Consider the following 12,961-nt stretch of genomic DNA (forward strand, 5'->3'; position numbering starts at 1 on the left):
CACCTTAAAGAAATAAAAGAAACTCCCTGTCAGTTGAGATTTCAGCTTGAATGACCTAAATGTTGCAGAGTATTATTCCTAGGGATATTTTTTCATTGGCTTATCTTTGGGAAAGAAATGATTGGTAAATCAGTAGTGGCCTTGAGTCGTGTGTGTATAACTATGTCTTACTGAAAGCTTATTATGTACCAGCGTCTATGCAAAGCACTCACTTTATATGCTTTTTCTCATTTAATCCTCTCAACAATATTATAAGGTAAAGGTTTATTACCTCTACTTTATCAGTGAGGAAGCCAAGGCTTAGGAAAGATAAGCAACAGGTCCCAGGTCAGATATTCAGTGGATATTCGGTAGTGGAGGAACGATTTAAAACAAGCAATCTGACTCCAACACAGGGTTTGTAATTTCCTCTTGCAGTCATGAAAATAAAGAGGAAAACCTCCTTGGTGGTGATATTATCATGAATGGCTAATCTTCAGTGATCATAGGAACCCCAGAGATGATTTTAACCTATGTCCTCATTTTACAGGTGAAAAACTGTTTTTTAAATGTCTATTTTTATTTCTATTGACATACATAAATTTCAATTACATCTCTATGACCAGGATGTTTACAGTTTATTTCAGTAAACACTGTTTAAATACTCTTGTTTGAAAAACAAATTCTAATGTAAAGAATATAATAACTTCCTAAAAAAAACAGCTATTTTTGATGGCCTCTTCCAAGCTTTATGTATAACAAATAATATACACAATAGAGCTGATGATATCACAATACTGCATATTACTTTTCCCACAGTATAGAGTTTTCTATGTATCCAGACAGTCTGTACATTTATCATTTTAATGGCTTTGTAATAGTCCATCAAGCTGATGTACCATAAAACTAATTCAATGTTTTTTTATAAAACATCTGACTTTATTTACTAAATGCAAACTAAATTTGTGTGAGCATGTATTAGAAATTGCTATACATATTTTCAATGAAAAAAATCTTTGCAGAAATAGGCAGATTGTTATCTATGTTCCACAAACCAGATTTGAGAGAAATACTTTAATGAAATGCATAGAGCTTTATTTATTCTTATTTGAAATGTTGAAGTCTGGAATGGTAATTCTTTACCTGTCATCTGTAATACAGATTATTGTTATTATGATTATATATGAAGCTTTGTGGATGTACCCTGCACTTTGTGAATATATCATAGAGATAAAGTATGTCTCTGCTCCCAAATGCTTATGAACAAAAAGAAAAAAAATGGGTAAAGTACAGATAATTGTGAAATTGAACAGAGATGCATTTTTGTAGATGAAAACTTCATAGAAAATGTAAGCTTTGGAGAATGATTTTAAATGGGAAACGAAAGATCCTAGATAAAAAAAAATAAATAAATAAATTTATGGTGATGACATCTCTAGGTTTATTTTTAAGCAGCTGATAGACTTGATTGAGTGATTCTCTCAAGCACATGATTTAACTTCTGCAATTCTCTGTTATCTGAGAGGAGCTTATCTGCCTGCAGTGGACAATTTAACTCTCAGAGGACTAGCTTTTCTGTTTTTTTATCCCCAATTAGACTTGTTTCTACCTTCCCTGAGATATTAGTACCTGTGATATTGAAATCAACTTTTGTTTAATGCATGTATCAGGACCTATTAATCTTTCATAGAATTGTTTCAATTTCTACTTGCTGAAATGTAAAAGGTCAAGGGAATAAGGGGGAGGGTGATGACACGGTAGTCACTGAGACTGAGTGATAGAAAGTGTTTCATAAAGGAATTAATGTTTGAGCCGAGTCCGGAAGGATAATTAGGATATGGGAAAACCCATCAAGGGGGGACAAGGCATCTCACACAAGGGAGCATGAAGGCATGAAATATCATGGGCGTCATACATGGGGTCCATAGTATCTGCAAACACAGATGAATATGCATGTAAATATTTACAAATGGCTTACCGATATTACATTAAAACACAATGTCATATTCAAAAACATCACATGGTGTGTTCGATGTGATACTCTTTTTTAATGGTGCAGTTAAATGGGCTGTACAAATTGCAATGAATGCAGTGCATTAATGAAGTATTCCTATCAATCCTTGTATATGCATTTATGATTCATTGCCTTAGATGAATTATACCTCTGATTGATTTTCACTGAATAAAATGTAATATTTAACATACTCCATAAAAAGTAAGCCAGAATGTTCAAAAATAAATATAAATAATAAAAAATAATATTCTTATCTATGTTTCCAGATTTTATGGGAATGCTGCAGGATCTGTTAGTAGTTCAGTATGGCTAGAGGTTAGGATGCACATTGAGGAGAACAAAAGAAAGGGAGAGAGGGAAGGAAGGAAAAAAGGAAGGAAGGAAGGAAGAAAGGAAGGAAGGAGGGAAGGAGGGAAGGAGGGAAGGAGGGAAGGAAGGAAGGAGGGGAGGAAGGAAGGAAGGAAGGAAGGAAGGAAGGAAGGAAGGAAGGAAGGAAAGAAGGAAGGAAGGAAGGAAGGAAGGAAGGAAGGAAGGAAACATATCTGGAGAGAGGCCCTAGTCATTCTAGCCATCTCAGCAGTATTAGTTTCCTTTTACTGCTGTAACAAATTACCACAAATGTAATGGCTTAGAACAATATAAATTTATTCTCTTAACAATTCTGAAGGTCAGAAGTCCCAAATCAGATTCACCAAACTAAAATCAAGGTGTCAGCAGGTCTGGCACCTTCTTGAAACTCTGAAGGAGAATCTATTTCTTTGCCTTTTTCAGCTGCTAGTGTCTGCCTTTATTGCTTGGCTGATGGCCTCTTCTTCCATCCTCAAAGCTCATCACTATCATCTCTGCTTCTGTCATCATAAGACCTCTCCTCTTCTGTAGTAGTATCTCTCTCTGCCTCCCTCTTACAAGGACACTTGTGATGATATCATTGGGTCCACCTGGATAATCCAGGATCGTTTTCCCATCTTTAGAACTGTAACTTAATCACATCTGCCAAGTCCCTTCTGCTCTATAAGATAATATATTCAGAGGTTCTAATAACAAGGATGTGGACATCTTGGCAGTGAGAGGCATTATTCAATATACCTCACCAGCAAAAGTCATTCTAGATGACTTCAGCCACATAAGTAAAATCAGCTGAACCCAACCAGATCAGAACTGCCCCGTTTAGTCCAGGTTAAATTACCAACCAGTAGGGTATTGAGCTAAAAAAGGGTTATTTAGTTAAGCTACTATGTTTTGAGGTGGATTGTTATGCACCCAAAGCTAATGCATATAGGTAAAAAACAATTTTTAAAATTTCTGTTTGAGGAAATTGTGGAGCCATCCAGGTGACCAAACTGGCAGGTAAAAGTATGGATCTTGACTTTAGCTAGAAATTCAAGGTCAACTAATTGAACTTTAAACTAACAAGCAAAATGAATGAACTTGATTCCTGTAATATGAGTTCATACTACTAGCACCAGGCCTCCCTCCCAATGGGAAGAACATGGGATTCTGAGAGTCTCCCATTCCTAAAGACTTAAGTATAATTTCTGTCTCGTGAAAGGGTAAGTCTAATGCATTCCTTCACAATACAGATGCTAGTTTCAGCTTCTGTCTTCCGAATCAGAGCTCTACCTCTGAGTAGTTGTGAGGATACAGTGAGATACACTTTAGTGAAATAAACTACAGTCGGATATACTACCATGTTTCCCTGAAAATAAGACCTAGCCAGACAATCAGCTCTAATGCGTCTTTTGGAGAAAAAATTAATATACGACCTGGTATTATATTATATTAAACCTGGTATTATATTGTATTGTATTGTATTGTATTGTATTGTATTGTATTGTATTGTATTGTATTGTATTATACCTGGTCTTATAGTAAAATAAGACCGGGTCTTATATGAATTTTTGCTCCAAAAGACACATTAGAGCTGATTGTCTGGCTAGGTTTCATTTTCGGGGAAACACTGTACATAAATAACTTAAACTAGAGCCAGACAGTCTGTAAAATGCCCTGTGTTACCCGTGATTATTATCATCTCTTCACAAAGGCTCATCCTAACCCAGGAAGTCACAGGCTACTTCTACCATTTAAAGCCTCACGAGCGCCTCATGCACAATTCCATTATAGCACTACCTTCTTTGTCTTTCTAAAGCCAACGCACAGTCTTCTGATTTCATCCCTATTGTGACAGATTCCTTGTGTTGTGCTAATTCTGCCAAGAAGAATTGAGAAAAGAAGTGAACTAGACTTCCACTCTTACATCTGCTGCAAATTAGCTTTGTAATTTTAAACAAGTCACTTAAGCTCTCTATGCTTCACTTTCCATGGGTTCTAATGTTTGTTTGGCCTGTTTCACAGATCGATTGCAAGGAACAAATGAATCGATTAATCAATCTAACAAATGAACCGAGCATTAATGATAGCCTTGGCCATGAACTGGTTATTCTGAAAACTTGGAAGGTATTGATTCTTTCGTAGTTCATAAGCGTGATGATTAGGTCTTCATGCTCTTGTGTGAGATGTGCCTCCCTCAACCCTTGTTATGACTTGGCACATTACCTATCTGATGGTAAAAAAAAAGTAAGTTATTGCCAGACCCATCTAGATAAGCTATATCCTTTGTCTTAGTCCACATTGGCTGCTCTAAAGGAATATCATAGACTTGGGTGGCTTATAAACAAAAGAAATATATTTCTAACAATTCTGCTAGGAAGATCAAGATACTGGCAAATTCAGTGTCTGGTGAGAGCCCATTTCCTTGTTCACAGATGTCCTTCGTTTCTCTGCGTCCTCACCTGGTGGAAGGGGTGAGGGATCTCTCTGGGGTCTCTCACACAAAGATACTAAATCCAATTCATGAGGCTTCTGTCACATGACCTAATCACCTCCCACAGGCCCCACCTCCAGGTACCATCACATAGGGGTTAGGTTGCAACATATGAATTTTGGAGAGACACAAACATTCAGTCTCTAGCACCCCTGCTCATACACATAAAATGGCTTCCTGTTCCTGGATTAGTAATAATGTCCTAGAAAAAAATAATGTACCCTCCAGGTTCTGTGGGCATAGGCCAAAGTGGCTTGCCATAAACACAGACATTATTCTAAGGTTTGTATTCAATATTGAAAATTCATGCAGAGATATATGAGAGAACATACATTTATAATTTTCCTTCTACAAAATTACGAGAATTGGAGTAAAGGGTTAAAAGGACAAAAATTCTCTCAACCTTCAAAGACAAAGAGAATACCATTAGAGGAAACAACTTACAGTTAGAACACCTCAAGAAAGTTTGGGAAGCTAGAAGCAGATGGACGATTCTTTATTAGCTTAGCAGATGAAAGGAGAATTAGCATCTTTAAGATATAAGCTAACAAACAAGTCAATTCCTATTACAGAACCCAGGAAAATTTCTAGAACTATAGGCAGTAGCTAGCTCTAAAGATTCAATGGGGATAAAATTGTAAAGATTGGTCAAAAGCCTGTGTATATTTATAACCCTAGATCCACTCCTGCATGGATGACAATTACACCCACCTCTGAATCTCTCACACACACACACACACACACACACACACACACACACACACACCAGAAAAAGACAAAGAACTTATTCTCGAGAGTGTGAATAACATGGCTTCCTTGTGTAGTTCAAAACCACGTTTAATTTGCTTCCCAAAAGACACATTTGCTTATCCCAAAATGGTTTGTGTGGGGGATGGTCCAAACAACAAAGAAGTATCTGATCCCAAACATCAATAGTGTAGAGACTGAGAAACTAAAATACCAGAAGAAGTTGAGGGTGGGATGCAATACTAAAATCAGAAGAAATAAAGGAACATCTACACACTGCATTGTGAGATCTATATCTTGAATTATGACACCACTCCTGCCCTTTATTCACCTAGCTCAGCTCTGAGAAACCTGACAATTTGTTTTATAACCTCCAAGCAACAGATCAGAGGCTTATTCTTAAGGAAAAACTATCTAAGAGAATAGACCTGTGAATACCAATAGCAGGAGTCTCTCTCCAGCTCACCACTTTAAGGTAAAGCCAGTCAAAATTGTGACCCCTATGTTTAAATATGAATGGAAAGCAAAGAATCAGCAGCAAATTACAGAAGACTTAGGACCTGAAAGATATAATAGATCAAGCAGTAGAGAAAAAAGGAAAAGAAAGAAAAAACAAACTTGAAGGAAGCTAACAAGGCAGGAAGTAGAAGAAAGGTAATGCTTAATCTCATCACAAATACAAGTTAGACTATTGAGTCTGTGCAATAGGAACAAAATGCTATGAGAAAGAAATATTTAGAGCACAGAATCCATGGATAATATAAAGGAAATTTCCCAGCAACATTAAAGACAGTGAGGTTTATTTATCGTGCCACAAATATCCACCAGGGCTTGCTCTTGTGACTTGGCAGCTGCTGGTTTCTTCTTATTTCCTATATAAATATTATTTGCATTATGTTTATTTATACCTCATGCTATTCCACAAAGATGTCATGCAAATAAGTCATTGTACATTTTGTACAAATATGTGTACCATGTAGATGGGCAGCAAATGAACAGAAGGGAAATCATTACAAAGGGAAATAAAAATACTTTGACCATAAGTAAAAAGAGAGGTTATAGTTTAACTCCAAATTTACTTCAGGCTTTCCTTAATCTCTTCAGTAAATTTGTTAAAAATGAATGATAGGGCAGTGATATAAATCATCCTTGTTTGTGAAAACACGAGGACACAGCGTTGCCCTTCTATCCCTTCTCATACTCACTTAGGAAAATATCAGGAATCCCAATTTCCATAGCTTTTTTATTGGAATAGGGTTGAATAGCATAACCTTCTGTAAGGTTTTTAAATTGTGCTTCATTTTACACTGATTCTACACTCATGCAACTTTTCAGTACCACTCTGACATGCAGCAAGTTACCCCTGGAACAAGACGTTTTCTTCAAGCTAGTATTGGACATAGTTCTTACAAAGCTCTCATAAAGAGGTTATGATACATACATACCTCCATTTGTCTGACTCTTTTATGAGATGAGGACCATCTACAACTAACCGTAGGCATTCGCAAGGAGCTGGTAAGTTCAAAGAAGATTGTGCTACGATGGACTGATTTTATTAATAATGAACCTGAGCCCTGTATTTCAATATTACTTTTCATAAGAGTCCCGACATGCTTTGCAATTTAAATGAATTAGGTCCTACAACAGCCTTTGAATTAGAGAAGACTCATTTTTTTTTTAATAGAAAACCTAAGACAGATATGGAGACAGTTTTAAGTTTAAAAAGTGAAATCAAAATTCACCTTTCTCTCCTTTCCCTTGCTTTCTGTGTTAGGTCCCACCTCTTCTCCCTCCTGCTCTTCCTCTGCTTCCTCTGGAGTCTTTTTCTTTTCCTACTCCACCAGCCTTCTCACTTTCTCAACTTCCACCCAAACACGATGGGTTCTTTTTTTCTGGATGATTCTGAACAAATCTCTGAATCAATATTGGGGTGGAATTAAGGAGAGGTGCTTCCTTTTCCACAGACTTTGCTAACTATATTTGGGGAGGTGGATACATAATTAATAATGAACCTGAGCCCTGTATTTCAATATTATTCCCTTTTTTTACACCTTAGGTTTTTTAGAATAAATTCCCTTCTGCTGAAGTCCCTTCTCTTCCCACAGTCCCATTTGCTAGAGGAGAAAGCAGTACTCCATTATGAGTTCTGGCTTCAACTTTCTCCCCATTGTCTCCTATTTGAATCTGAAGTTCGGGCGAACTGGCCCTCCCATTCTCAGTAATGGGAAAAAGAGGTTGTCTCAGGATAACCAAAGCCAATCTCAGATCCTTCTAGTCACTCTGTTCTGGACCTTATGCTTTGGGCGTGGGTGGAGCACTCAATGGCTAAATAATAGTAGCTTGGGATCAGAGTATCACTGCTTTTGGAAGAAAGATCTCCACACACTTTAGTGTGAGCAGAGATGATTCTCTCCCTAGTTCAGGGGTAGGTAAACTATAGTGGGCTAAATCTGCCTGATGCCTTGTGATGGTTAATTTTATTTCTCAACCTGGAGGATATTTTGGGGGTGAGATTTGCATTTAAATAAGTGGAATCTAATAAAGCAGATTGACCTCTATAACATGGCTGGGCCTCATATATTTTTCTACATAAAACAAGATCAGACTTGAATTGCATCATTGACTCCTCCCTAGGTCTCCAGCCTGCTGGTTCACCCTGCAGATTTTGGACTTGCCAGCCTCCATAACTGTGTGAGCTAATTCCTTAAAATTAATCTCTTTACACACACACAAATACACCCACACACACATACACGCACACACACACACACCCTATTGATTCTGTTTCTCTGGAGAACCCTGACTTATAAACACCTGTTTTTGTAAACAGAATTTTATTGGAATAAAGCCACATACAATTGTTTATACATGGTCTATAGCTTCTTTCTCACTATGCTGACAGAGTTGAGTAGTTGCAACAGAGACATCAAATGACCCCCACAACTGAAAATATTTACTATCTGGTACTTCACAGGAAAAATTACCAACCCTTGTTATAGCTGATTCCCTGATGAAAATATTGGATAATTGGAACCCATCTCTGCTACACTGGGCTGAGAGCTTTCCCTTATTCCTTTCGCCTCAGTACCCTGGGCATGCCATCCTCTCTTTGAGCATTTAGGATATAAGCATATCCATCTCTGTGTCTTGCTGTACATGGGGGTGAGCTCTTTGAGGTTAAGGTCTGTCTTATTGTCTTATTTTTTGTTTGGAATTTTGTTCATGCATGGAATCCAATAAATATCTTTTGAGGAAATAAATGACTGAAATAATAGCAGTTGACATTTGTTAATTGAGTCCCCTGTTTCTATGTTAAGCTATTTACATACATTATCTCATTGAATGGAAACAGCAGCTCCACAATGATCCCCATTTTGCTCATGTAGAAACTGAGACTGAGGGAGGGTCGTAACTTGCCCATGGTTTCACAACCAGGACAGTCCAGAGCTAGGATCTGAGTCCAGACCACCTGACTCCAGAGCCCAGGCTCTCACCTATCGGAGTCCTCTTTCCCAGGATGAATAAAGCTGCCGCTGAGAAACTCTAGGTCCACCTTAGACGTGGTCACATTGTTTTTGTGATATCTAAAAGCCATAATTTAAACAAAATCAGCATAACACATATTTTAAAATTCAGCGTTTTTGATTAGTCCCATTAATATAATTTTTGAAGACAGCCAACCCATTAGCTTTCATCTTCACATAAAACTGTAGTAACAACATTTTTAAAGGAAACTGACAACACATCCACTTTGATGCCGTTGCTAGGATCCCCTTTTTGTTATGCAGTGCAGAGTCTGTGCCCTGTGTTCTGGGGACTGCCAGTGTCTCTCAGGCATAGCTGATGATCACAGGTAACCTCGCGAATGGAAAAGACCCAGCAACAATCCAAATTATCACAAGCCTCATTTCTTTCCTTTCTGCTTTATAGCACCGTGGTGCAGCAAACAAAGCACATGAAGAATTTTTCAGTTTTTGGTTCAGGTATTTCCAAGGTGTGTTTCTTTGATTTCAGCACATCAGAAAAATCTTCTGATTATCAGAGTCATGAGACATGGAAAAAGGCATTTACCGCAACAAGTGAGCCTGGTCCTGCAATTTCTGGGGGATGCTCTCACAGTAAAAAGAAATCACCAAATCACATAAAAGCACTTAACACCAATACATGTACGGATTACAAAACAGGACAGTTTCTTTATGTGGCCCTTGGGTTGCCACTGATATTGTTTTGGGAGGAACAGGCATTGGGAGATGACTGGGGAAGCACATGCAACTTATATGGTGCTGTCTCTAATGTAAATTCCCACTCATTTTTTGATCTAGCCCTTAAAAAGCCAGTAGTAGCAACAGGGTATTTCTAAGACAGGTAGCAGAGGCAGCAGTCGTAGTATCTTCTGCTGAGCATTCTAGGAAGTCCCTATGACAGTCTCATTACAGGAGTTATCTGTAATCCAAGAGGAAGGGAATCTCTAATTCCAGGAAATTCTATCATCCATTACACAAATGAGCAGTTGAGGTTCAATAATCAAATAACTTTTCTAAGACCACACAGCTAATAAATGGAGGAAATGAGATGTGAATTCAGCTCTGTCCATTTCCTAAGCCTGTACTCATTTCACTATTCAGAGTTCTCCAGAAAGGACAGAACTGTCAAGCTCTATTTCCAGGAAACAGAAGACACCATTGGATTTACAAATGGATATGTTTTTGCTTCATACTGATGATCTCTTCCTAATGCTTAAAGGTTTTAAAGGAATCAAATATCTGTCTTATACTCTGTGTACCCCAAATATCCTCAAAGCAAAAGGTTACCGCATTACTAGAGAATCAAGAACTTATCTTCTAACTTTCTCTTCTGGTGACAGTTTATAGCTCAGATAAGGAGAAATTGTTTTTCTGCCTGGGCAGTTTAAAGAAAGGACCAAAGGTATCCAATTTAGGGGTATAATTGTGAACAGCTACAGGGGAAACAGAAAAAATAACATGGAACTGCAGCCAGAAAAGTTCGTAGTCCCAGTTTTTCTACTTACTATATAAAAAAACTTGGGCAACTCTAAACTTTGTGAGCCTCCATTTTCTAAAATAGAAACAAGAGTAATAATAATACTGGCTCATGAGATAGTTAATAAATGAGATGTGATAGTATAACTTGATGGCTATAATGTGTAATACAAATGTTAGTTATTGCGATATTAATTTCAATACCTTTTTTCTATTACATTACTATAACATGTATTGTATGGCTAGGCAAGAAAGTGTCAAGTAGACCACAGAAAGTGGGAGTTGACAGAGAAAACATTGCTGTAGAAGAATATTAAATTTAATTCATTTGATTAAAAACTTAAATAATACAATTAATTTGTTTTTCCACAAAACAGATGGATCTGGCAAATTTGATGTCACCAGAAAAATACCACTAAGTTTCGGGGCCTGGAACAATGTCATGGATGTTCAGCATTGCCATGGTCTCTTTCTCTTGAAAAAAGTATATAATTTATGGAATGCTCTTTAAGCAGAGTATCATTAGCAATTTTGTACATGAGTTTCCTGCCTCTTTCAAAAGACGTATGTATTCTTTAAAGCATATTTCAAGAAAGTATCTCTCATGTAAATAAAATTTTAGGTTGGTTTCTTTTCAATAACCCTTTTTAGTGTTCTTTCATGGAAAGCTCTAAAAACATAACCCTTTTTAGTTGAGAAAAGATCTTCCCTGGGAAAGCAAAACTTTCTTTAGTAAAACCTTTAGTGCAAGACAAGAAACTCTTACTGTCCTTGGTGAGTTTTGGAGAGAGCTAAACGGTACATTCGTTTGGGGACTGGACATGGTTTCTAATATCTCAGGTCTTTGTCTCAGATAGAATGTACTCTTGGGCTCAGCTTGATCGATTAATTCTTAGATTCAGAGTATCTTATATTTTTGGAGTCTTCTGCTTGAGGGATATGAGACCACATTGTTCTTTCCTCCCTGATATTAAAGTTGCCTCTACAGCATCTGCCAGTGGTTGTCCAGTCTGTGCTTGACTGCTTCCACAGATAGGGTATTGGCCAATACATGTATTCACTCACTTATACTAGAATCAGTATTTGCCATGTATCCAACATTAACAAGAGATTGTAGGGAAAATAATATAAGGACAGGATATAGTCGTTGACTATAAGTGGATGGAAGGGAATAGGGTCAGTTTGCTCCTTCTACTTCCATGTAAATAATTAAAAACCACTCAGTCAAAAACTTCTTTCAACTTCATGTGATTTGAAGTTCACATGAACAAGTGACTATCATTCCCTCCCCAATCAGCATACACTTAAACTTATACTTAACAATTGTCTTCTACCTGCTTAAAACTATGCTTTATGCTCTCCCATGCTTTATATTAATTAATTACACTTGTATATGGACTAATTTTTATCTGCATAACTACAAAATTTTCTGCCTTTTTCTGGACAATTTCAACACCTATGTGGTTGATCGATGTAACAATGTCATTTCACTGCTTCTCATCATCTCCCTGATTTCTGCTAGTCTCACCAAGGGGTTTGCATATCATTATCATAAGGATTTGGGATTCTAAATTTGCTCCCTTCCTTATGTGCCATATCTCTCACAATTTAACTTTGTCTATTGTGAGTTTTAGCCATTATATTTGGGCCTTTGGGTCCTTCCAAATCACATGTGTTCCCTTCTTACCATCTACTTCATGGTTAGTGATCCTTATTCTTGCCTTCCCCACACTTACATGGATCCCAGCTATCCAGTCTCAAACTGGCCCTCTCCTCCATGTGGTCATTTTCAACAATCATTGCTGAACACCAACTGTTTCTCAAGAAATGAGCCCAAGTTTAGTCCCAGGGGTAGGGCCTCTGGCTCTTTTGTCCATGATATGTCACATCAATTAAATCAGACTTCAGGTACAACATCTTTAATATCTTCAATGTCCCTTTGAAATGACCTTTCCCCTTTTGATAACACACATAAGCCTCTCACTTGATAAAGTCTTCACTTGAATTGCCCCTGCCCTTTCTAAGAACTACTCAAATTCCCTCCTTTCTACACGTTTGATTTCTGCCATTGTGGCAAAGCAGTTCTCTGGAATTACCTTATAGCCAAATACAGTGTTCATATCTTAGTGCCTATCTTCATTGCTTTCTGATAATACATTTTAAAGAGTTATTTACCCTTGCCTCTCGGAGCTTTCCATTAGATTTCCAAAAGACGTTGTTTGTTGTTGTTGTTATTTTCTTTTGTTTTTTCAGCCTTCTACTTCCATCTTTTCTCTAGTACCAGACAAAAATAGTGTGATTCTAATAATAGCAGCCATGCATTCAGTTCTTATGATTTGCGTTGCATTTTACAGATACACATGATTTTATTTAATCCACACACAATTTCGAGAGCATGTA

The 12,961-nt window shown here is 37.3% G+C and overlaps 1 non-coding gene across 1 annotated transcript; it reads left to right on the top strand.

Moving 5' to 3' along the window:
* Nucleotides 1-4,453: 4,453 nt before the first annotated feature.
* On the top strand, nucleotides 4,454-4,556 carry LOC117014705 (small nucleolar RNA U13). The gene has a single exon (XR_004421590.1). It is a non-coding gene; the product is annotated as a small nucleolar RNA U13 (small nucleolar RNA).
* Nucleotides 4,557-12,961: the final 8,405 nt, after the last annotated feature.

The sequence above is a fragment of the Rhinolophus ferrumequinum genome, chromosome 2 (genome assembly GCF_004115265.2).
Source record: "Rhinolophus ferrumequinum isolate MPI-CBG mRhiFer1 chromosome 2, mRhiFer1_v1.p, whole genome shotgun sequence".
In the NCBI taxonomy this organism is placed as follows: domain Eukaryota; kingdom Metazoa; phylum Chordata; class Mammalia; order Chiroptera; family Rhinolophidae; genus Rhinolophus; species Rhinolophus ferrumequinum.